General features: G+C 43.8%; 1 long non-coding RNA gene across 1 annotated transcript; it reads left to right on the forward strand.

The window, feature by feature from the left end:
* The first annotated feature begins 21,785 nt into the window (after positions 1-21,785).
* On the forward strand, positions 21,786-23,324 carry LOC142831005 (uncharacterized). Its single transcript, XR_012906590.2, has 2 exons — positions 21,786-21,939; positions 23,214-23,324. It is a non-coding gene; the product is annotated as an uncharacterized LOC142831005 (long non-coding RNA).
* The last annotated feature ends 1,080 nt before the right edge of the window (positions 23,325-24,404 follow it).

Here is a 24,404-nt window from a genome sequence, read left to right on the forward strand (position 1 = left end):
AGAAATGTAATTGAAACATATTTTACCAGGTGAAATGCAACACATACACTGAAATAAATAAATTGCATAGTAAATAGAGTTCATATTGAAATTGGCAAATGACTCACATGTTAAAATATGGCATATGGAATCATATAACTACTTTTCAGAATTCAAGTGCATCACTATCCTTGTGAGTCCCCTAAATACAGGAATGGATCATGTCATTTTTGCACAATCAAAACTTGTGAAATAAGCAGAAATTTTACTTATTTTAAGGTCTACAGATTGGGGCTTATAGTAAATCAGAATTGTCAACACAAGATTCTTCTAAGGAAAGATTGCTTTGTTTAAAGTTTGTTCTAATCAGTTTTGCTATCTGAAGACCATTTTTTGTGAGCACAGTAAGAAAGCAAGAAAGAAAATTCTTGAACATGCATTGAATTCCCTAGGTGCTAACTTCTAACAGTTTTTATATGTTGTGTCAGACCTTTAAAAAATGCCTTAACTCTGTCTCCCTCTTTGCTCCTGCAGATTTGTGCCTGAAAATAACTGTAGGGACAACTAGTTGCAAATTCTAAAGAGGACCTGTAGGCATCTAAGTACCTGATTTTTTTTAGAGTGCAATCAAATGTAGATATATATATCTTTTCTGCCTACAAAATTGTGTTCTTGAAATTATTTATGGGTATGAAAATTTAAACACAAAAATAAATCCAGTCCTTAGTTCTTTGTTCAAATTCATATATTTCTAAATCTTCCTATTAAGTTCTTCAGTCATTCTTCTTCCACTAGTCTTTAAGCATATACAATACATTAATATCTATTCTTTCTTTTAAGTGCCACTTAATCAAGGCTGAGAGCAGTCTAAGGCAAACAATTGATTAAAATGAGTGCATATCTATCATTCTCAGATTAGTGTGTTTGCAGAGTAGGAATACAACATGCTTATTTATTTATTTATTTTTAACTAAACCGAGGTGCCTTGTAATAATTTTGTCAGAATAAGAAAATGTAACAGTTGCGGTTCTTTTTCTTAGGGCTTGAGCTTGACTGTCACCAAACTAAAATTCATGGCTGATAATGGCAGAGACACAGTAGAATTTGCCTCTCTGCAAAGTAATATACAAGGATTCTTCAGAGGCAAACTTCTAGAAAGTGGTTACAAAGCCCTGGCTGTGATGATTTAGTTGGGATTGGTCCTGCTTTTACCTGGGTGTTGGATTCTATGACTTCCTAAGGTCTCTTCCAACCTTATGATTCTATGAAAGGAGGTCAGACTTGTGCTGATTGAACTGCACAGGATTTTTTGCAAGGGGATAAGGCAAAATGCCACATTTATTGGTCATACATATATCAATCAATATATTATCATATGCATATTATATATTACACACACACAAGCACACTCTGTCTTGTTGTTGTTACCAACTAGTTGCTCTCCCTAACTTCACTGGCCAGGTGAGTTCAATGGGGAATGGGGTGGAGCCGAGCATCTGCTGATCCACGTGGATGCTCCAATGTTGACCAGACCTGGCATCCCCTTGCAAGAAACTCTAGATTTATAGTAGCTTCCCTCTCATGCAAATCTATACCAATTAGTCATCCTATGAATATGCAAAATCTGTGTACTCTTAGCTGTGTCAGTCATCTGTGGCACCTTCTTCTGGGTGTTTCCTTAATGCTGCCACATTGATCTTCAAAGAAGGACTTTTGAATCTGCTTTCAAAAGAAGGTGCTTGCTTTTGACTCTCCAGGCAGTCAGTATGTCTGATCTTCTTTCAATGAGCCTACTCAGCAGGTCTTATTTTCCTTAGATCTGGCTTCTATCCCTCTCCAACTATTGCAGCTGTTCCAAGGTGCTTGCCTTCCATGCCTTATCCATTCTCACCTTAGTCATTCAACGGGGCAATCAGTTAAGTAAAAGGGGAGAGATCTATTCTAGTACAGACATTCTCTTTACCTTAATTATTCATATGGACTGTAATATTATACCAAGACTTAATAGAAAGTTTGTATATAAAAGGACTTGATACAAAGTTATATAAAAATGAAGGTTATATATGGAAAGATTTAATACAAGGTTATATGAAGATGATCCAAAGTCACATGAAAATGATTAATATAGAGATATATAGAAACATAGAATAGTAGAACTGGAAGGGACCTTGAGAGATCATCAAGTCCAGACCCCTGTCCTCATGGCAGGACCAAGCACTGTCTAGATCATACCTGATAGATGTCTATCCAAACTGCTCTTAAACATCTCTGGTGTTGGAGATTCCACAACCTCCATAGGCAATTTATTCCAGTGTTTAACCACCCTGACAGTTAGGAAGTTTTTCCCAATGTGCAACCTAAACTAAACCTGCCTTGCTACAGTTTAAGCCCATTGCTTCTTGTCCTATCCTCAGAAGCCAAAGGCTGTGTCTACACTGGGCCACTTATTCTGGAAAATCAGCCGCTTTTCCGGAATAAGCTGCGAGCTGTCTACACTGGCCCTTGAATTTCCGGAAAAGCAACGATGCTCTACTGTACAAAATCAGCTGCTATTCCAGAAAAACTATTCTGCTCCCGCTCAGGCATAAGTCCTTATTCCGGAACACTGTTCCGACACTGCGAAAATGGCGATCGGGGCTCTTTTCCGGAAAAGCGCGTCTACATTGGCCACAGACGCTTTTCCGGAAAAAGGGCTTTTCCGGAAAAGCAGCCTGCCAATGTAGACGCTCCTTTTCCAGAAAAACTGAAAACGGAATAGTATTCTGTTTTAAGCATTTCCGGAAATTCATGCCAGTGTAGACACAGCCAAAGAGAACAGTTTTTCCCCTCCTCATTGTAACACCTTTTTAGATACTTGAAAACTGCTATCACGTCCCCTTTCAATCTTCTCTTTTTTAAACTAAACAAGCCCAGTTCTTTCAGTCTTCCTTCATAGGTCATGTTTCCTAAACCTTTTATCATTTTTGTTGCTCTTTTCTGGACCTTCTTCAATTTCTCCACATCTTTCTTGAAATGTGGTGCCCAGAACTGGACACAATACTCCAATTGAGGCCTAATCAGCACAGAGTAAAGCAAAAGAATGATTTCTCATGTCTTATTCAGAACACTCCTGTTAATGCATCCCAGAATGATGTTTGCTTTTTTTGCAATAGTGTCACACTGTTGACTCATATTTATCTTGTGGTTCATTATGACCCCTAGATCCTTTTCCTCAGTACTCCTTCCTAGACAGTCTCGTCCCATTATGTATGTATTAAATTGATTATTCCTTCATCCTATTTACTTCAGGCCATTTCTCCAGTTTGCCCAGATCATTGTGAATTATGACCTTATCCCCCAAAGTACTTGCAACCCCTCTCAGCTTGGAATCATCTGCAAACTCGATAATTGTACTTTTGCTATGCCAATATCTAAATCGTTTATGAAGATATTGAGCAGAACATGTTCCAAAACAGACCGTGCAGAACCCCACTTGTTATGCCCTTCCAGCATAATTGTGAACTGTTAATAACTACCCTCTGAGTACAGTTATCCAGCCAGTTATGCACTCACCTTATAGTAGCTCCATCTAGGTTGTATTTCCCTAGTTTATTTCTAAGAAGGTCATGCGAGATTATGTCTAATGCCTTACTAAAGTCTAGATATACCATGTCCACTGCTTCTCCCTTATTCACAAGGCTTGATATCCTATCAAAGAAAGCTATCAAATTGGTTTGACATGATTTTTTTTTTTTTACAAATCCATGCAGGCTGTTACCTATCACCTTATTATCTTCCAGGTGTTTGCAGATGAATGCCTTAATTACTTGCTCCATTATCTTCCATTATATTTGCCCTTTTCCAGTCTTTTGGAATCTCTCCCGAGTTCCATGACTTTTCAAAAATGATAGCTAAAGGCTATCAGGTATTATTTATACAGAGATGTATCTAGAGACTGAGGGCCTAGTCCAGCAAAGCACTGAAGCTTATGCTTGAGCTCAAGTCCATGGCTACGTTTAGAGTGGCATGATTTTCCGGAAATGCTTTTAACGGAAAAGTTTTCCGTTAAAAGCATTTTTGGAAAAGAGCATCTAGATTGGCATGGACACTTTTCCACAAAAGTACTTTTTGCGGGAAAGCGTCCGTGGCCAATCTAGACGCACTTTTGCGCAAAAAAGCCCCGATCGCCATTTTTGCGATTGGGGCTTTTTTGTACAAAACAAATCTCAGCTGTCTACACTGGCCCTTTTGCGCAAAAGTTTTGTGCAAAAGAGACTTTTGCCCGAACGGGAGCAGCATAGTATTTCCACAAAAAGCACTGATTTCTTACAGTAGGAAGTCAGTACTTCTGCGGAAATTCAAGCGGCCAGTGTAGACAGCTGGCAAGTTTTTCTGGAAAAGTGGCTGATTTTCTGGAAAAACTGGCCAGTCTAGACACACATGAGTGTACTACTGATGTCAAAGGGGATGAGTATTTTTCCTTCCTATTAAACTGCAACATACATGCTAGTGCAAAATGTGGTGGCTAAACAAACTCTAAGTCCCAAGACAGATCCTCTGCCAATGTCAATAGTCAGAGCTCCACTGATAATTAGCACAAGCTGAAAATCTTCCTCATCTATCTATCTAATATATAAAGGAGAATGTTTCTAAGTTTGTGCGCGAATAACTTGGACACTATAAGAGCTACCACAACCAAACTTTGCATGGGATGACCTTTCACCCAGGAGAAGATTTTAAGATACCTTTGGACCTGATCAGGCCCGAGCTCAAGCTGTAAAAATCCAAAAATTAACCCCCTGAGCAGCGCTGTAGGGGCCGCCCCGCCCACCCTAGGTCCTGTTCCCACCGCCTGCGGCCCCCAGCACCATCTGGGACTCGCCCCCTCTTGCCTGCGAAGTTACATAAGCAACCCTCTTCCCACCTCCACCCCCACACCAGCATGCAGTGCCCCGACCCCCATGCACACAATGGCTCGGGCATCCGCCCTGCCCCCCCCCAACAGCACCTTCAGCCCCGGGCGCAAGCTGAGGTGCCCCTCCCACATGTAACCTCCCCTCCACCCGGAGTCACATCCCCCCCCTCCGGGGATGACACGGACCTATATTTTAATCCCTATAGAAATCAGTGCAACTTTTCTACCATTCAAAAGAAGATAATGGACTACTGTTTTTCTACATTTTGTTCCTCCATTTTCCTGAGCAGCGACAGGTAACTCCAGCTAGTCATTCTATATTGCCCACCTCATCTCAGGGCATATCTTTGCTCTGTGTGATGCACGAGGTCATGCTGGGTGATTATTATCGCCCCTTCTGGCCATCAAATCTATGAATCTGTGTGTACAGTGTGATTATAAGTTTGGAATGTGTTGGGAAGGAATGGTTAGATTTTGTTAAGGAATAAACGCTAAACCTATTCTGAATATAGCACAGTTGATAAACTCTCTTGAGCTATTTTCCTTTGACTGCAATTTAGTTAATGAGCTACTCTGGTATTGATGTAGAATGCCATCATTCCCTACTTGTGAATATAACACGTTTAGTTTACTGGATATTACTCTAATGACATATTTCAAAGAAAGGCACTTCAAGTGCTCTTAAGAAGGGGCTATACCCTTATGGTAAATTGTATTTAATTTATTAGTATCCCACTTAATGAAGATTATAACAGACTACACACATAAAGCTTCTACTATTAAAGACAGAGGGCCATAAACTCTCTTTTCAGTGAAAACAATGAAACCATCATTTCCCATTCCTATCAAAAGTCTCTCAGTCTGATGCATTAACCTAATATTGTGGACCTCACTCCACTGTCCTCATTAACCATATAAATTAGGAAATATAATGATATAAACAGCAATAGGGGTCAAAAGCACATCCTAGATTATCTCGTGCTACGATCAGGATAATCAGTGTGCGTCTCCCCTCAAAGGGTGGGGAGGGAGCAAAACAAAAAACACCAATCAAGCAGCATTACAGCTAAAGGAGAGAGAAATAGCTGCAGTTTAGAGGAGTTTGAAATTTAGACTATCTGCATTATGAAAACATGAGCATTTGCTCTTTTATATCATAGGGAATTGCCTTCTACTCACAATTTCATGACAGTGGGAATTTGTACACTGACATCAACAGGTTTCTGTGTTACCATTTCAAATATCTGCTTTGTGTTCATTAATCCTTTGTCATAGAGACTGTCCAGTTTGGCAATATACATGGCAGAGGGGCATTGCTGGCACTTGATGGCATAGATCACATTGGTGGGTGTGCAGTTATGAGTCTCTGATGTGGTGATTTATGTGGTTAGTTCCTGTGATGATGTCACTTGTGTAGATGTATGGACAGAGTTGGCACTGGAGTTGATTGCAGAGGTGGGTTCCTGAGTAAGTATGATTGAGGTGTTCTGTGTGGTTGTTGGAAAGAAATTGTTTGAGGTTGAGGGGTCGTCTGTAGGCAAGGGATTGGCCTGTCCCCCAAGGCCTGTGAGAGTGAGGGATCATTTTCCAGGATAGGTTGCAGATTGTTAATAATGCACTGGAGGGATTTAAGTTGGGGGCTGTAGGTGATGACTAATGGTGTTCTGTTGTTTTTTTTGTTGGGTCGGTCTTGAAGAAGCTGATGTCTGAGTACTCATCTGGTTCTGTCGATTTGTTTTTTCACTTCTCCTAGTGGGTATTTAAGTTTTAAAAATGCTTGATATGGATCCTGTAGGGGTGTTTGTCTCTTTCTGTGGGATTGAAGCAAATTTGGTTGTATCTTTGGGCCTGGCTACAAATAATTGATTGGGAAATGTGTCTTGAATAGAAGCTGGAGTCACGTAGGTAAGTATAATGGTGGGTAGGCTTCTGGTATAAAGTGATGAAAATGTGGCCGTCATGTAATTGTACTGGGCGCTATAATCATCATGAACAGAACAGATTTTGAACAGGAGGCTGCCAGAGGACTCAACACCAGATTCTACAGGCTTCTCTACTCTGATCCCCCTAAATAATACCAAAAAACCCTAAACCATCTGTTCGTATAACTCCCCGCTACAACTCAGGACCAAATCTACACAAACGCATCCCCAAATCCCACACCAGGAGTTTTCTATCTGATACCGGAGGGTATGTCTACACTACCACCCTAGTTTGAACTAGGGTGGTAATGTAGGCAACTGGAGTTGCAAATGAAGCCTGGGATTTGAATTTCCCGGGCTTCATTTGCATAAAGCCGGGCGCCGCCATTTTTAAATGTCAGCTACACGCGGCATGGACTAGGTAGTTCGGACTAGGAAGCCTATTCTGAACTACCGTTACTCCTGATGCAGTTGCGGAAAAACAAGAGAAGTGGTCAGTTCTCCCTGGGGACACAGTGGGTGAAGCCCAGCCCCCCTCTGCAAGGCGAGGATGACAGTTCTCCACACCATCAGAGCCAATGTGCTTGCACAGAGGCCACATTCGGGAAGTCCTACTATCCCTGGGAGTGGGAGCTACCCTGGGACTGCACCCATGCCCCTGTGCTGTATATAGTGTATACTGTGTATACTGCATCCATACCCCTGTGCTGTATACCTATGCAACTGAAATAGCTTATTTCAAGTTAAGCCCTACTGTGCAGATGCAGCCTTACATGGCTACCCCCTGAACCTTTTTAAAACCATTACAACTTCCTTTGCCTTCCTGCTTGATAACTCTGTTCACTGCTTAAATGCAATTGAAGCAGACCACGCATATCTTGAGTTAGGCCATAGCTATTTGCCAACTTCTGTTTGGGCAGCGCTTTGGAAAATGAATTAATAAAACCATAAAGAGGAATCTTATAATATCCCATTCACACTTTATCAGAAAAATAGACTCAGCAAATTATGACTATTCAAATGATAACTTACAAGTTGTACCTTTTACAAAATTAATTACACTGATATGTGGGATGTGAATAGAGGTGTGTTCCATGACATCTACTAATTCAGGTGAAAATTACAAACTGCCTTGTCCTCATTTAGAATTTTAGCTTATGTGAATTAACTCAAGTTCAGAATAAACTTTTTTACCTTGTAAAGACAAAGCCAATTGAACAACCTCGTATGTGTGCAGGATCAGGGCATTAGTGAAGTGTGCTGCTTAGCTATTTCTGAGTTCTAACTTGCGTGAAGTTGCATATTAAGAGGGAAATCGGCTTTCCTTTCTTTGCAAAGAGCTTTGAGATCTGTGGATAGAAAACATTGTGTTTTTGTCTGATGGAAGTCAATGGGAGTTTGACTGCTGATTTCCATGGGAGTAGGATCAAAGCTTATTATGATTAATAATAATTTATTTATTGCTACAGCAGGTCTACAGCAGCAGTTTTGTAGTAAGCTACCTAAGATGGCCTGGAATGTAGGAAAATATGTGCTGCCTGATATGAATAAGGTGCTGTACAAGAGAGAGGAACAGACAATGATGAAAATTAGGTTTTTCATAGTGTTAACTGTAGTGACTGTTTGTGGATAAAAAATTAAAAGACAATGTCTGCATGCCTGGGACTGCCTGTGCTTAATAGTTGGAAGAAATCATTAAAAAAATAGTCCATCAGTGTGAAAACATAGTGAGTGTAATATGGTGTTCGGGTGGTATAAATTAGACTTTGAATTGTCTGCACTATAATCACTGTCTCCCAAGTTAAAAATGGCTATTTGTTGTTTTAACTAACACATTCAGTTTTTTCCAAGGTTGCTGAAAACATTATGCATGCAGCTCTTTCACTTGTACTATGTCCATTTTTTTGTTTCTACCATCTTTAGGATCATTGCAAGATCCCTCATCTTCTAGGAAAGATTATTTTGAGTTCCAGTGCCCTGGCCTTACCCCACCCTCCCCTACAAATGATCACACAGTCCTCCAAGATGAGATAAAGTAATGTGTAGCAATTAAATATATCTTCTTGTCTCTATGGATTTTAAAGATAGGAGGCACCCATATTTCTGGCATTTCTTCAGTATTGGAGGCTGTCTCCGTACACTGGTGAGAACTCTAGAGTGGTGTAGCAGGGTCTCACAAGAACCAGTCTCTCAAGGAATACTAGCTGACAAGGTCAGAATTCCATCTAGAACGGGGGCGAGCAAACTTCGCAAGGATTACATCTGGGCAGGGAACTTGTATGGTGGGCCATGAATGAAGGGCTGGGGATGGGGTTTGGGATGCAGGAGAGGGCTCAGGGCAAAGGGTTGGGGTGGGGTGGAAGAAAGTTCAGGGTGTGGGCACTTGTCTTGGGCAGCTCCTGGTCAGTGGCACAGCCTCTCTAAGGTAGAATCCCACTCTGCCCTGGTCCCTTATCACTCCCGCAAAGTGGCTGATGCGTCTGGAAGTGGCTCTGGGGGAGGAGGTCTCCATGTGCTGCCCTCACCTGCAGGCACTGCCCCTGCAGCTTCCATTGGCCACGATTCCCCCAGTGGGCTCCGCGCAGACAGCACCTGATGGTAAGGAAAGTGAATGGAGCCCTCAGTGCTCCCTAGAAGGGCCTCAGACCTTTTCGGCTGCTTCTAGGAATGGCACGGGGCCAGGGCTGGCAGGAATACTGCCGTAGCCCCACTGCGCCACCAGAATGGTAATCCCAACGGTTGGATTAAAAGCCAATGTGCCAAGGGTCATAGTTTGCCCATCTCTGATCGAGAAGGTCCCTGGGAGCCTACTCCAATGTGCCTGCTGCAATGCCCTTGATATCGCTAGATGAAATAATGAACATTCACTCTTCCTTTCACTCCTTTCATTACACTACTAGCAAATTGACCCAGCATTATTTGGATCCTTACCGGGCGGCTCAGGGCAGAGAGGCTGGGAGTTTGGGGGTGCAGAAGTCAGGGTTTAGGGGGTGAACTGGGGCTCAGGAAAGGAGGGGCTGCAGAAGTCAAAACGGGATGTGTAGCTCAGGGAGGGGGTGAGAGTGCAGGAGTCAGGGCAGGGAGCTGAAAGATGTGTGGGGAGGGAGGATTCAGGAGAAGGCTGAGGCGCTTAGGGCAGAGGGTGAGGATGGCTGATGGCTTCTCCCTGGGGCCAACCTGGAGCAATAGGGGCCATGCAACCCATCCACCAGCTTCTCCCCAGAGCCAACCAGGGGCAGCGGGGGCCATGCAGCTTCTCCCAAAGGAAGCCTAGGGTGGGGTGGCCTTGCGGCTGCTCCCCAAGGACAACATGGGTCATTGAGGACCTTGATAGCCAGCTGGCAGTTGCTCCCTGGGATTGGCTCCTGGAGGCAAAGGCCAGGATGCCAGCCAGTGGCTGCTTCTCTGGGCTTGGATTCAATGACCTCCTGTGGTCATGCTGGGGGTATAACTGTTGCTGCTATCACACCCCTCCCATTCCATTTGATGAGGAACAATTGCATTCCAGGCACATTCCATTGTCCTGGAACAACAAAACCCTGACCTTGCTTTAAATCATAATAAGATTCCTACCAAATCTGGTGGTCCTACCCAGGGATATCAATGTGTAGACAACAACATGATTAACTGATAAACCTGGGCTTATTGGTTAATCCTGTTAACTACACATTCCCCCCCCCCTTTCTCCTTGCAGAGGCAGCTAGGGTTGCCAGGTGTCTGGTATTCACCTGGACAGTCCGGTATTTTCACCTCCTGTCCAGTAAAACATTCAGAAAATACCGGACACCTACGATGTCTGGTATTTCTGATATTTTTTCCCCCAGCCAGAAGGCGAAAATGCCGGGCACCTGGCAACCCTACAAACACTCAGCACTGGCCTTCCGCCCCCCTCCCCCCCCGCCGCCCCTCCGAAGCCCCAATGCTTATCTGGTTCTGCAAGGATGCCAGCACAAAATGGCTGCCAGCAAAAAGACCAAGGGGAAACAATGACTCCCCTGGGTCTTAGTGCTCAACCTCTCCCCTGTTCCTATCCCTGAACTCATTCTTAAAGGAGACATGCTGTTTTAATGCTGTTTTATTTAATTTTTTTTTTTTTTTGCGTACATCTTGGAGTCCTTTTTTTCCCTCAACAACTTTGGTCTCCCCCCCCCCTTTTTTTTTCCTCAACAGATTTTTTTTCCTGGTGTTTTTTTGGGTGGGAGGGGGGCGGGTGTTCGGTATTTTTTTAACCATCTGGCAACCCTAGAGGTAGCAGTAGGGGGTGGGAGGAGGTAGAAACTGGTGCTGTGGGAAGCCAGGGAAGGCTGCTGTGAAGCAGCCTCTGTACACGGTGAGGAGAGCAGCTCCTGTCCGTAGGGGGTCTGAGCTCCCCGTAGACAAGGGCTGTTCCTTGCCAAAGCAGCCTTTGTCTGTGGGGAGTTCAGACCCCCTGCAGACAAGGGTTGCTGCCACCTCGCATTGCTGCCTCTGTATCAGAGGCAGCTGCACAGGGTGGCAGCTGAGAGCTGATCCACACAGGGAGCAGGTATTTAGGGCTCTCTGGGAATAGGACCAGGAGCATGCTGGCTGCCACCCTGCCTCCGGGGACTATGGAATAGTCCCATAACCACTATATTTTGATGTGGTTACATGACTATTCAGTTACTTACTATCTAGTATCCCTACTCCTAGCTCTTGAGTTTGGGAGTTCTTGAACAAACAGATGGACACACAAACTTTTGAAAATATAGAGTAGATGCGTGTTTTGTCTCTAAAGCATCATACCTTTTCAGCTTTTTTTGAGTAATTCAGCTCAAAAGATTAGGGTTGCTAACTCTCCAGGATTATTTAGGAGTTTCCAGGAATTAAAGATTAATCTTTGGTTGAATATTATATGCTGGGATGAAACTGCCAGGAATATGTCCAACCAAAATCAGCAACCTTACAAAAGACCCACTGAGGCTATTTCATGATGAATCTTCCCAACAAACACTTTTGTTGCATTAGCATGGAAGACCTTTAATTATTTTGCCCCTGGCTTTATACTTTATTAATGGCTCGATCCTCCAAAGTACTCAATACTCAACTCCTAGGTGTGCTAGTAGCTTTTCCTCTTAGCTACCTCAATGAAAATTGAGAGCCCCAAGTACTTCCTAAAATCAGGCATTCTTTTATTATATACATTGTGATTTAACAAGCCTTTGCAATTTGCGACTTTAAATTTGGATGATTCTTGTGTTTTTATTAACTTGGAACCCAAATGTTTCTATGTGCTGTATCTTGGAAATGATTTCTGGTCAGTAATTGAGATTTTTCTAAGGATGCAATAGAAGTTAGGTATCCAAACCCCATTGGATTTGAATGTGAGATAGAAAATCCCATCCAATATTATGAAATAAAAGCTGGAACAAACTGAGAAAATCAAGTTTGGAAAACCTTGTGGAATAATATAGAGCCATAGAGTTTTACATCTAAACAGTAGAGTTTTACATCTTCCTACAGATGCAACTGAAGTAGATTAAGAATGTTTTCAAAATTAAATGGTAAGAAATAGAAGCATATAAACATAATAGTGGCAGTCTATGAAATTGAGAAATGTATCAAAGGAAAATTCTTCTCAGATTTACCTTCAGCAACCAGAAGAAATGTCAAAATAATTTTCTCAGAATTTTACAAGATTGAATTTTGCAGATGGTTTTCACGATGCATGGTGCTTTGGTCCTAAAGGAATCCTCTATTGAGTGAAAATGCCATTTGGATTTACTGATTTTTTTCTCCCTATTTGATTTTCTTCCACCTGTTTCTTAATGCTGAGTTTAAGTTGGGAAGCATCAGAGATAGAGTTGCCTTTTTTGTATTAAATTAACCGATAGGACTCTGAGAATGTTAGGGAAATATTGACAGGTAAAGAAATAACTCTTCTTAATCAAAATGAAGAGTATAGGAAATGCTGAAGTTGCTTATAAAATGATATTCTTACGTTTTTAGGAAATCAAGCCCTTTAGATGCATGCAGCAGAATTATTTTTCAGTTGATGACACCAATTTGTCAACATCATCATTTCAGTTTCAAATGTGGCAGAATGTGTATCAGTGAATCAAAAGGACTTGATTCTTGCTTCTATCAGTTTTACGCCGTTTGACAAAATTTGGAGCTTGTGTAGTTCTACTGGGGTCAACTGAGATTTCAAAGGAGTTACTCCTACTTTATCAGAATGTAAATGAGAGGGGAGCCAGGCCCATACTCTATTTTTGTTGTAAATTAGTTCTAAATGCCTGTATATTTTCATTCATTGTGTTTGGAAGAAGCACTTGGGTGATAAAACAGGCTAGAGATGCTTACCTGTTCCTCTTTTCAGGGCTTGAAAAATAGCCCATTTCTATTTTCAAACAATATGCAGTAGTTTCGTGTCAAAGACAAATGCATGCTGTGGTATTTAAACAAATTATACCACACTGGAGTCTTGGATGAAAAGAGAACGCAGCATGTTTTAGTTATTTTTGCCATAATCTAGCCTGAGTGTATCTATGCAGATTCTCAAATCCATTTGTGTTCCTTTATCTAGATTGTGCATGTCTTCTTGATGCGTTAGAATGAGCCATCAAAAAGCAAATGAATTATTTTAATATTATTTCCTTTCATCTCCCAAAGGAATTTTTGCCCTGTCTGTGTGGTTCTGAAGCTAGGGTCAGAGTTTGTGAGTTTTATGTTTTGAAATAAATACAAGCTATAAGGTCACATTTTCAGCTGGTGTCAATTAGTGTGGCCCTTTTGAAGTCTGCATTGCTATGGCAATTTATGCCAGTGAAAGACCTGTCATTACTATTTCAATCTGAATGGCAAGAATCCAATGTGGTGACCATATTGCACACTTTGGCTGTGTAAGTAAACACGAAAGTTTGCAACCTCTGTGGTTAGTGATAACTCGGCTGTTGGAGCCCGAATGAAGGTCACAATCCTGCAGTGTGCCGAGTTCTCTCAGCTGTATGGAGCTGTTTTAGCACCTGCAGGCTGTGGATAGAATGATGAGCTGGGATTCGGATTGCCAAGTTCTAGTCCTGCTACTGGAACTATGTCATGTTACTTTTTTTTTCCACCATTCTGCCCTACATCTTACCTTTTGTTGCCCACTGTGACTTCTCCTCTCTATCCATTTTATTCACCTTGTTGTTTCTTTGGTCTTCTCCTCTCATAACAGCCTTTATGACTTTTCTCATTTTGGCTCTGTAGTGAAATCAACTCACCACTGCAGCGTCTCCTGCTGGTCACACGGGGAATTAGCTCTGATCACTGAGTGTAACATCTTCTGGCTGGTCACTCTGGTCCACTGTCTCCACCCTCTGGCTTTGTTATACCTGTAGAAATAGAACCAGCAGAATCTTGTTCAGGGGATAAAGCAATATGCCGCATTTATTGTGAAGGCAGAATTCATTTACTATCCCAAACTACCACACATACACACATTCATAACACACAGTTCTACAGATGGGATGTGATTATCGGCCTCAGTTACTCATGCTATTCCATTGGCCAGGAGGCCAAGGCATGAGGGTTGCGTCAGTGCACACTGATATTCCTGGAGGATGATTGTAGAACCAAATGACCCAATTCTATAGTATTGCCCCCATCTTTTTATATGTTTAATCCATGGAGCCTGTCCTGTCCCACTGCCCCATGGCACTGTATGACCATGAGTCATCAGTTAATGGCAGATGGGACTTTGACCTTCTTTTCTTGAGTGGGGCTTTTGTCTCTTTCTTGGATGGGTTCTTTTGTGGGGTTCACTCGCATTGTTCTTTGGTCATCAAGGTGGTGCTAGCAGCTGGTCTCAAGACAGGCTGACTTTGGGGACTGATTCCTTTACACACACACACACACACATAGACACACACCTAACTTTAAACAGAGTTACAGCAGTACAAAATTTGAAATGGGGTTTCAGTTACAATTTGTAAAAAAGTTACAACAACAGATTCTCCACAGATAATTTTTAATGGTTTACTTACAAATTAATCCTAATCCCATTCATGAAAATAGGGCCTCAGTTCATGAGGTTACATAATGTCACATTGGTGGATATAATTCATTAAAAGGGCAATTTCATTCTTCAGCCCTTCATCTGAACCCATGTCGCTCCCTGGACCTCCTCAGGACACTACACTCTGGGTTCACACCACTCTATTCTGCCCCCTTCTGGGGGTATCAGCAGTCTTCAATTCTTACTCTTGCCAGCATGGCCAATTGCAGCCCCAAAGTCTAGCCCTTTAGTTCAGAAGCAAGGCTGCAGTCTGTAAAGGCCACACGTTAGTATGGCAAGGTATGGTGCAAGAGGAAAGGGGGAGACCCAGGCCTGCTTACTGTTCTGGATCCTGACTCAGGGAAAAGCTGGTGGCAGCCTTGTCTTGCCCCCCTTAACTGCTCTCGGTGTTTTCTGGGCCAGTTGCCCATGATCCTAGCATCTACTCAAACCCTGTATCAAGGCCCATAGCCTGCCAGCTTCCCTGAACCTATGGAGCAGGGTTCTGTCCAGGGTGCTTCTCCCTGGGAATCAGTGCTTCCTCTTCTCTGGTCAGAACTGAACTGCTCTCTGCTCTGCTGAACAGCTCCTTATATCTGGGCTCTCCCAGTAAGCCACCCTTTGATTGGAGGGTTCTGCACAGGCTCCCTCTCTGGCCTAATTTTAATCCTATCACAGTGGGGAAGCCGCCCCACTACAGGCTCCCAAATGACATCCCCCTTCCTTCAGGCACTGCATCTTCATTCCTCGCTTTCAGATCCCTTCTCTGAACTCGTGACCAAGGCTTATCAATATTGCTTGCAGTATAGCAGGGTGCAGTAGAGGTCATAGTAAAGATAATGCATGTGGTCAAAATGTAATTAAAACTCACTGAATCCAAAGCCCTTTGGCATGTCTGAGGGAGGGTGCAGAACTATGGCACAATTTCTCAGGTGCTTCTGCTTGTGTGCCGAGAAAGCACCATATCAGGAAGGGGCAAGTTCTTTTCCCTTCCCTGGTGCACTACCCCCACTCCACTAGCTGCTGCAGTGGGAAATGAGTGACTATGACTGACTACCCATCGTCTTCTTGGCACCCTGCTTCCAGGATTGCTATTGTGACAGGTCAGACAATCACATAAGTTGAGGCTGGAGTGGAGGGGAGCTTCTTGAATGCCCCATGTGGCTGTGCAGAGCCACTCACAATATGAATCTAAACATGCAGCTTTAGGAATGGTGGAAGATTCTGTGCACAGCAGGATACATCGTAGGAAACCACAGCATTGTAGATGTAATTTTAAGAACATAAGAACGGCCATACTGGGTCAGACCAATGGTATCCTGTCTGCCAACAGTGGCCAATACCAAATGCCCCAGAGGGAGAGAACACAACAGGTAATCCTCACATGACCCCTCCCCTGTCACCCATTTCCAGACAAACAGAGGCTAGGGACACCAATCCTACCCATCCTGGCTAATAGCCATTGATGGACCTAACCTCCATGAATCAATCTAGCTCTTTTTTTAACCCTCTTAAAGTCCTACCCTTCACCACATCCTCTAGGAAGGAGTTCCACAGGTTGACAGTGTTTTAAGTGAAGAAAAGCTTCCATTTGTTTTTTTTTAAACCTGCTGCCTATTAATTGCATTTGGTGACCCCTAGTTCTTATATTGTGGGAATAAGTAAATAACATTTCCTTATTCATTTTTTCCACACCAGTCATGATTTTATAGTCTTACACTGTTTTTGACCAAAACTGTAAAGGGCTTTAATTACATCAGTGATGGGTGTAAGAGTTAGAGGATCAGGTCAATTTGGAGAAGCATTGACTATTTTCTCCAAAGTTCCTTGGAAGAGTGGATCAAAAATTCTTTCCTCAATCTTTAATACTTCATAACCCGCCCCCCCTTCCCATTATTTTCCAATATGTTTCAGCTTTGAAGACTACATCTACACTAGGGATGTAACAGTATAGTCGATTAACTGATTAACCAATAAGCAAATGTTTATAGGTTAATGCTATAGACTACATGCATCCCCCCACTTACTGGTAAATTTTGTATCAGGCTGGTCAGCAACTCATCTCAGTCCTGGCATGAAATAGATCCAGGACCTACCCTTGCTGCATCTCTGTATTTAAAGTGTATTAGGAACCAGGTGGGCAGGCAGCCCGGCTCAGTTCTGGCTTGCACCAGCTCTGGGAGCTTAGACCCACCCTAGACAGGGGCTGCTGCCACCCCGTGCTGCTACTGACTGCTGCCCGGGAACTATAAAAAAGATGACTTAGCGATAAGAATTCTTGAGGTTTTTTGACTATTCAATTAACCGATATTTAACATCCCTAATCTATACCTCACACCATTGGCAGTGGAGAGCAGGGTATAGGTAGATACACACTCCAGTGAAAAGCAAGCTGCGTCCACATGCCAGTGTGTAGTTCCTTGTGACAGTGAAAGACTCTTCCAATGGTTTTTGCCAGTAGCTACCCTCTGCTGGAGCCTTTTCTCATCCCCACACTGATACAGCCTTTGCTAGCAACAAGGAAGGTCTCCAGCTGTGGAGAAATGTTCATGCCTTGTCCCACTGCTTCCCCACTGTCAGGGACATTCCCCACTGCGGGAGTCGGTTTTTGTGTGTGCAAAGGCTTCTACCAGCAGGGAAACAGAAGGACATCTTGAGAAAGTAAATGGTGCATAGGGCATGTACTTGCATACATACCTAACTTCTTCAAGCACGTCTGTACTTGCCTAAGCTAGACCATATTGGCTATGCTGCTATTTATACCCACTGCTGTTCATACCTTCATGTGCCAAAAGAAGCATGCAGTATAGATGTAGCTCAATTCCCTTCTTTCATCCAGTGCTTCAGAGCTTAATCCAGTGCCCACTGAAGTCAGAGGGAATTTTTCCACTGAATTCACTGGTCTTTGAATTGGGTCCTGACCACTCCTTCCTATTTATCTATCACGAGTGTGCTTCATTACGCACAGTCTGTGCTCCCCCAATAAACCCAATTGCCCCCACCATGGTTTTAAAATTCCCCTTGCAGGGCATTATTAGCCTCTCTGCTAGGATCCCACGTACTGTGGAATTCAAATATAATTGGAACTTCCCCAGCTTAAAGCTTTGCAGCACAATATGGAGTGTTGCATATTTTTTTTAAAATCTGTTCCTCGGCTTGCACATGACTGTGTAGTAACAAAGCTGAGGAGGTTGATTTAAATGTGGCTGAATGTCTCTTCAAATGCTGCATTAAAAATTAGAAACGCTTACAGATAAAATCCAAAATGCAATTGAGCCAAGGCTTATGGAACATTAGCTCTGAATCTAAAATTAAATGCAAGCATTTAAGTCAGTGGCATTATTAAGTCCTATATCTTCAACCTTAATAAAGCCCCTTTCTGCTATTACAGCAGAGCAAAGACCCATGCATGTGCCATAACTAGTTGAGGAGTCCCCAGCATGAAGAAATACATGGCAGGCCTAGAGGTTTACACTAACATCTCCTGACCTCCTGGTATAGTGGCAGCGGGGCCAACAGCCACCATGGGCCTTGGTTAAGGTGTGGAGGGGGCCAGAAGAGGCGGGTCCTTGGGCAGAAGGGGCGGGGCTGGGTAGGCAGCCTTCAGCACCACCCAGACTGCAGTGCCTCCCTCACTCCAGACTTCAGAGCAGCACAAAGCGGCAGACTGGCAGCAATTCAAAGGGCCCCAGGCTCCAGCTGCTGCTACAGTAGCAGCAGCTGGAGCTTCAGGCCCCTCTGAATTGCTGGGTTCTATGACAACTTCCCATTGCTTTCCCCCTCCCCCCTCCCAGCTGACGAACCTGTATAGTGGAGTAGAACAGGAGCAGAGTGCTGCTGAGGGGGAGGGCTACTACAAGCTCATGTAAATTAGAGTAACCTGAGTTAGACCAGCTTTGGGGCTGCTCTAGCTTATGCCAGGGACCAAATCAACCCATAAAACCCCAGGTATCTAAGGGTACGTCTATACTAGCTCGTTAGTTCGAGCTAGGTAGGGCAAGCGGAGTTGCAAATGAAGCCCGGGATTTAAATATCCCGGGCTTCATTTGCATGTTCCCAGTCACTGCCATTTTTAAATCCCCCTTAGTCCAAACTCCGTGCCCGCGGCTACACGCGGCACAGAGTAGGTAGTTCGAATTAAAGATTCTAATTTGAACTACCGTTACTCCTCATGGAATGCTCCTACATGGAGTTCAGACTAAGGGGGACTTAAAAATGGCGCGCCTGGGAACATGCAAATGAAGCCTGGGATATTTAAATCCTGGGCTTCATTTGCAACTCCGCTTGCCCTCATTACCCTACCTAGCTCGAACTAATGAGCTAGTGTAGACGTACCCTAAGTGTCATTCATTTCTGCCACAAATGTACAGTTCAGTCAGAACTGAGAATCAGACTTTAAGGAGTTAAATTGGTCTAATTGACCTAAAAATCTGGCCTTTTTTCTGAAAAGTTTTTGAACTAGTATTAAAATCTTCATGACACAATAATCAAAATCTTTATAAAATATGGCCTGAGTAAGGATATGAATTCAAAGCCTCCTGACAACCGGTGAAGGATTCTTGTTGATTCCTTTTTAGATTAGACCCTCTCTTACATACTTTACTAAAAAGTCTTGATTATTTAAGGGTTTGCTTTGGGCTCAATTCTATATCCTTGTAGATGAGAATGTTGTATGAAAGTATGGGACACAGTTCCACAAAATATGGAGGATGAATCTGCTCAGTACCATATATATAGGTCCTGATTCAGGAAAACACTTAAGTATTTACTTAAAATTAGATGTGTTTTAATCCCAGTGTCTGCAATAAGACATAAGCTCATATTTAAAGTGAAGTACATGCGAATCAGACTCTTAATGCTGACCTATAGTTCCTTTAAATTAAAACTTAAGTTCAGCTATAGTTTTCTTATGTCCTGTATGCCTTTTAGATTTTTAAGGTATCTGTACTGATCTAGCAATTTCATTGTACTTGAACAATTCTTTCATCTGTATGTAGCCCTCCTGTTCATTTGTTGACTATTGAGAAGTGTTACATTAGATGCAAAACAAGTGCTTATAAATCTACATAATACACAAAACAGTAGAGACAAAAATAATATATAAATCCACTAACATATGCAGGCATACATGAATTATTATGAAAAGGTAATGTTATCTACTAGAAGACTAAAGGTGAAGAGATACCCCATACAGCACCAAAGGCAAATCAATTATATAATAAGCCATTCTGTGATTATCAGACACCCTGAGTCTGGAATTTTTGCATGAGACATAATCCAGCATTCAATATTCTGCATATGAACCACGCAGAAAGGAAAATCAATTGATTTTTAGTAAGGAAATTACCGGAGGGAACTATATATACCCCAAAATATAGCCTCTGAGCTCCCACACCAGCTAGTCCTCTCTATCACTAGATACACAATAGACCCTTGACTCTATGAAGGCAAGATACATTAATATGCAGAGAAGATTTTTTTCGACTCACAATAGTCACATAGTGCTTGTCACAAGCAAGGAAGTAAGTGGTATTGCTGATTTTCTTACTAAAATTATTATGGTCTATCCACAGATATTCAAATAAAGGTAGGAGTGGACTTGTTCCTGATTTGAGGGATTGTAAGTCTCTGAGTGTTGGTGAAAAATTCCTACCTAGAAGAAATAAATCCCTCTTGGCTCCATAAACCATACAAAGGAGACTTCTACAAAGACAGACTTAGAGCAAAATTACACAAATTTTAACAGGGTTTAGTATAATCTATGGATGAGAGTGGGAATAAGTCATTTAGCATTCAGGTCAGATAGACGCTTGTTTCCTTGGCTTATCAATCACCATGTTAGTAGCATCACAGATGCTACAGGGAATGAACTACACCCGTTTGCCTACACAACAGTATGGAAGCTTCTCATAGCTTTTCCTCTGAGGTGACAGTAACCTTCTCCCACTTGCCCCCAGCTCCCATTTAAAAAAACCCTCCAGGACAACCCTCAAGAAAAACCCAGAAGTTCAAATCATCTGAACTTCAAACAAGTAGCTCCAAGCAAGTGTGAATTTGACTAAACGCGCTTATGCTTGTGTCTAGTCATTTACTTGACCCAATTACTAGAGGGCTTGATAGCAAATCTTTGAAAGACTAAATCCATAAAAATGACTCAAGTGTTAAAACAGCTGTTACAACAGGCCCCCTTATGGGCTAAACTGAGGCTTTACCAAGAGCCACAGGTGAGCGACAAAGAGCCTGCTTGATGCCAGCAGCAAAGAAAGAGCTTGATTGTGACTCAGTTGGCCTGGTCTCTAGTTCCCCTTGTTCTCTTGTTGTGGAACAAATCTTTACCAGCCACCTACCTGGCACAGATCAATCCCCGTGTAGTTCTCTGCACTAAGGGTGAAGCCAAGGTATTGCACAGTGCTTAATTTGCAGCGAAAAAAGTGCTGGGCCACACACCATTTATTTTATTTTTTTACTTTCGTAGCTTACACCACAAACCTAGGCACAACTTAAGCACCAGTTCTGCATCTTTCCAGGTCCTCTCCACTCATGCCCTGCCCCCATACCTGGGAAGGGGACTAGCAACCTTATGGAGGCTGTTCTCCCCTAATGCAATGAAGTTAGTGCTAGCTGGGGAATAAAAGGCCACCTTGCGTGCCCATGCAACGGAGTAAGAGGGTGAAATGCAGCAAAACTCATTTTCTGGCCTTAAAAATGTATTTAGGGGAAAACACTTCCTTCAAAACCATATACAGTATCCATTGAAATGACAGATAGTTGCGCACATACGTCTTGAAGAAAACACGCAACCCATACAACAAACCGTGTGTGACAGGGCAAGGCAGTCCCACACTGAGCTTGCAGAGCCCAGCCAGGGTTACCTGGCTGCAGAGGCCCCTCCCCCACAGCCCTACCGAGCATGCCCGGGCTGTAGCTGTGCTATAAAAGCCCGGGGAAGGACTCAGTCTGAGGAGACAGCCAGTGGAGAAGGACTGGTAAAGGGAGCTCCCACTCAGCTGTTGCCGGGGACTCCAGGAGAGGCCGGAAGGGATGCGGAGGCGAGTTGCTGCAACCCAGGGACTGCCTGCTGAGGGGACGCTGGCCTGGAGCTCACAGCAAGCTGAGCAAGTACAGGGGAAGGAAGCCCAGGGATCCAGGTAGGAAGTGGCCCAGGGCAGGAGCAGGAGCCGCCTCTCCTGCCCCGAGAACCTCGGTGTGTTTCGGCTGGACTGCCCTGCCGAGAGAGTGACCCATTACCCAGTTGCTCACAGGGCCCTGGGCTGGGACCTGGTGGAGTAGGGTGGGCCTGGGTCCCCCTACCTGGGGTGTGTCCCTGCTACAGCCCTGAACTGCTTTGTGGACTCAGGCTGTAGGGCCTTGGCCTTGCTTAAAGGGCCAGTTATAAACTGCTTGTGGACTTGGGCCAGGGTGCCTTGGACTTAAGAGGGCAGGTGGGAGGGGCCTGCCACACGGTACAAGAGGCAATGTTCCCTCCAATCTTTGCCATCCATGTGTGGATTTTTCCATCCATGTGCAGAATAAATTTTGATATGCACAAGGCATATGCAAATGTGCACCACCAGTAGAAACAAATCCTAGCTGAGGGTGTTCTGCTAATTAGCTGGGCGGCATTAGAATTTCTCCTGAGCAGCCGCACAAGCGCACAGCTCCCAGGGAACACTGACAAAAGGCCTGTGCAGCTACCTGAGAAGTGGTTAAGACTGGCACCACAGCCACTGCGATGTCCATAGGTCACTCATTTCCAAAGCCTTCACAGCTGTCCTACCCTATCAGAAACACCCTGATATTGTTCTTTAGGACCTACAATACAGCAAAGCCAAAATAGGCTCTAAGAGCATATTAAAAAATCTTGGTTCCTGCCCCACTGTGCCTATGCCAAAAAATCCACAACAGTATTTGCAAACAAGAACCTTCCCTTTTCAAACTGGTATCAACAGACTCCATCCAGGCTGCTGTCTCCGACTTCACTTGCCCTCTGTTGTACCATGCCTTTGTGCATCACAATAACCCTTTTTAATACTCTTCCCTGCCCTCAATCAAAAAGGAAATTGATTTCTTATGGGCTGGGTTGAGCCCCTTCTGGGCTCCCAAATAACATCAGTTGTGTTCATGAGTAATGAGTGGGAACTCTCTTGTGAACAGCAGCTCACCAATATGAGTAGCTCTTCCACTGAAGAAGGATGGGAAGCTCTTTTCTGACAGACTGAGATTCCCATCCTGTGTCAGGTCTGAAGTACATATAGGCCCATCCTTAAGATTTATGGGGAGTCACACAGTATTATTAAAGTGGTGTCCTATTATTAAACAGGTGTCCTGGCAGGTGGGGGCGGGGGTCGGTGGGCCCCTGGACAAAACCTGCTTGGGGGGGCTGGGTCATTCATGCCCGCTCATCCACTCTCTTGCCCCGCAGGCAGATCCCCTTGGCTGCTGACCAGAGCTGGTCCCTGCAGTCTGTGTGAAGAGAGAGCAAGGCCAAGGGAATGGAGCAAACCAGCCATGGGGAATGGTGACTCACAGCCATGCTGCCCTCCATCCTGGTCTGCTGGCTCCTCTGCCCACTGCCAGCCAACTTTTAAGCCTTGCAGGGCTAGCACTGCTGACACGTACCCGGGCTGGTATGGAGTAGGGAGGGGATGGGCAGCTAGCAGCACACAGACAGAGAACGGCAGTGCATTCCAGCCCTCTCCATGCTGCAGTTAGGTCACTTCCTCTTCTTGCCAGCCAGCGAGAGTGACTCCCGTACCCAGCCCTGCTACAGGGAGCAGCCACTCCTCAGAGGGGTCTGTGCTCAGTGCTGGGGTGAGGGGCACTTTGCCTGGGGCTCCATTTTGAAGAGGAAGACCCGTGAGATGAATTCAAAGGAACAAAGAACACTGGTACGAGGCTTGGCCCAAGCCAGTACCACCCGGCCCACCTGCCTCAGCCACCTCTCTGTGAGGAAGGGAATTTACCTGTTCCATGATTTTTCCGGGAGGTCAGGCCAGGGCCTCTCCTTACCTCACTGCAGAGTCACAGATCAGATGAGTTCCCTTCCCTGAAGACAGACCACAGCAGTATGTACGCTGGCACATAGGGCCCTAAGGACTGGTGACTGTGCAGCAATGCTCTCACAGACTGTCCCGGTGGTGGTGTCCAAAACTCAGTGGTGCCCTACAACAGCCAAATATGCCTAAGGACAGCCCTGAGCATGTTTAGCATGGTCAGTTGCACCACTTAACCCTTTCAAATGCTTTTGTGTGACACCAAACCGCAAATACAAACTTTTTCTTGTGTGAGCTCTTCTAAATACGTGTTGCAGTAGAGCCAACAGGGCAGCAAACTCTACTTAATACATACACAATACTAAATACTTTGATCACTGAAACCTGGAGAATTTGCTGGATTCCTAATATTTTAGCCAGAATTATACTGTTTGCATCAAATAGTTTCTGTGTAACAACCAAGGAATTAGGTGCTAGCTTCCCCTCTTTTTAGGTCAAGGTGGGAAATAATTATATTTTAATGACTGGCAAGAATATCTTCAGATATTAAAACTTCATAGATGCTCTCTGACAGCAGTGGGGATAAAATGCACATGAAAGGTCTTTCAGAATTCCAAAGG

Source organism: Pelodiscus sinensis, chromosome 11 (genome assembly GCF_052426305.1).
Source record: "Pelodiscus sinensis isolate ZL-2025 chromosome 11, ASM5242630v1, whole genome shotgun sequence".
Lineage (NCBI taxonomy): Eukaryota > Metazoa > Chordata > Testudines > Trionychidae > Pelodiscus > Pelodiscus sinensis.